The sequence below is a fragment of the Musca vetustissima genome, unplaced genomic scaffold (genome assembly GCF_032173495.1).
Source record: "Musca vetustissima isolate MV318-11 ecotype Yass unplaced genomic scaffold, APGP_CSIRO_Mvet_v1 utg64428, whole genome shotgun sequence".
Lineage (NCBI taxonomy): Eukaryota > Metazoa > Arthropoda > Insecta > Diptera > Muscidae > Musca > Musca vetustissima.
Window position 1 is genome coordinate 83,535 of NW_026888272.1, and position 2,452 is coordinate 85,986.

Sequence of the window (2,452 nt, forward strand, 5' to 3'; positions counted from 1 at the left end):
CATACTGTATTGAGTCTAAAGTGACGTATGTTAAGTTTCGTGAAAATCGGTTCAAATTTAAATATAACTCCCATGTATGTTTTCGTCCGATTTTATGTAAAAGGTGCACCAAAGCCCTTATTTTTCTTTTGATGTACATGTTCATAGCGTATTAAATTAAGTATAGAATGAAGCGTCCTATGTTTCGTTGAAATCGGTTCAGATTTAGATATAGCTCGTATATATGTGTTCAACAGATTATATGTACATAATGCACTATACTCCCATTATTTGTCCGATTCAGACGAAACTTTGCATAGGGTATTGAATTGAGACTAGTATGTTGTGTGTTAAGTTTTGTGGAGGTCGGTTCGGATTTAGATAAAGCACGCATAGAAATTTTCTCCAGATTGAAAGTAAATTGTGCACCAAGGAACCTATGTTTGTTCAGAATTAGATATAACTGCCATAAGGACGAGACTATAATAATCGTAATTTGTTGATTATACCTTGTATATGCATGGTATCTGAATTAATCCACCCTATATAACAAATGGGTTTCTTATACTAAAATTTCCGTTTAAAGTTTTTATTGGTTGTTTTCAAAAAATGTAACAACTAGCATTCCAAGACTTAAAATTTCTCTTAAATCCAATTTCCAACATGAAACTCAATTAAAATGTCAAGTTGCAATTGCTGCACCTGTAATGTGGTCATATTGTTGGTGCATCTACTGTCTACAGAGACAAAAATAAAAGCAACAAGAACCAGAACCCGAACAAATTACATCAAGTCATTACATAGGGCGTTGACTTTTGCAATTAACTTGTTGGTCTTTGGCATTTCCATGTCAATGCTAATTGCAATCAACGACTGTTATTAATTGTTAACTGTAGGTAAAAGGGTTCGGGGCATAATTGCAAGGGTAAATATTTTGTGATATTGAATACAATTTCTATTGGAAATTTGGAATAAGGAATTTTTGAGATGAGAGGATAGGCTCAAAATTTTCAAATAAAATTAATTGCGAGCTGTTGGACTAAGTCCTAAATCACTCATATATAATCCATGGGCTCTTAACTGGTAAGTCGTTTTTGATTTATGGTTCAATTATCCCAGCGAAATTTTCATTCGATTCTTCTTCTTTGTAGATTTTTGTTCATGTCAACTTCCATTGATGTTTTACCTTGACCTTCCCACAGCAATTGTTTGTTTCAACAATTACTTATTTACTTTTAGCAAACTTTCGGCCTTTTTCGTGTGGTAATTAATGCCATGGACTTTGATAAATATTTCCATGGTATTCGATTTGTAATTGAGGTAGTAGTGGTAGTGCTGGTGGTGTATTTTTAGGTTTAATCTATTTTACAGGATTGCTAACCACGCACTCAATGGTTTGGATCTATTGACTTGGGTGTGCATGTTTTGTCGTCATATCCTTTCTGTGTTATTTTTTCACTTTGTGTTGCATGGAGATCGGTCTTTTGCAATTTGTGGCTAGAAAATGTAATTTGAAATTTCTCACACTGGTCAAATGCAGTCATACGCCCTCTATGTCACCTCTCCCTAACTCTTTTCGATTTTCAGCCAATGCCTTTAGGGTTTCTGTTTTGGTTAGCCGCACAATGTATGTTCGTTGAAATAATCCCACACTCACATTGTTGCTGTTTGCCGTTGTTTCTGTGTGGGAACATAGGCTTTTAATATTGTTTTTGTGGAATGCATTTCAAATGAAATTCTCAAATGGACAATGTCCCCACACAACCTCACTCACATCCACCTCTATTGAGACCCACACACAAACACCTTTTACAAATGCCTGCATTAAAAATGCTCATAATGACAACTGAGCGAGTGAGTCCATTTGATTGGTTACCTTATTTTGATGGTTCGTGGCTGTGGCGTTCGTGTCCGCAAACACACCCACACACACCCATATGTAAATATGTGTAAAATACCAAACAAAAATTGTTTTTGTCATTGATTTGATGGCTATTTGATTGAAATCTGTTGTTTGTTTAATTGACATAAACAAAAACCGAGTTCAAATTTTTTGGCAAGGCCATTCGCCGCCAAGCATTCGCTTCGAATTGGAATTTATTTTGTGATGAAACGATGATTTGTTATAAATAAAAGAAATAGTTTTTCATTGAATATTGAACGCTCATCTAATGGCCTTTACCAGTTGAGTAAATTACCACACATTTGGACCAAAAACATAAAACAGATTTGACATTTGAAACAACGATGTGCAAAAGTGTAATTCAATGCATACAAATGTATATATGGCTTTTAAAGATATTTCAACCACAAATTGCAAAAATATTTTTTGAAACAAAACAAAACAAAAAAAAAAAAATAAATAAATAAATAAATAAAACGAAATTTTGGATTTTTGTTTTTCTAAATTATTTTAGAGGATTACAAACAAATAGTTGTTTTGCAAAAAATTTGAAATGGCTGATACTTTTGG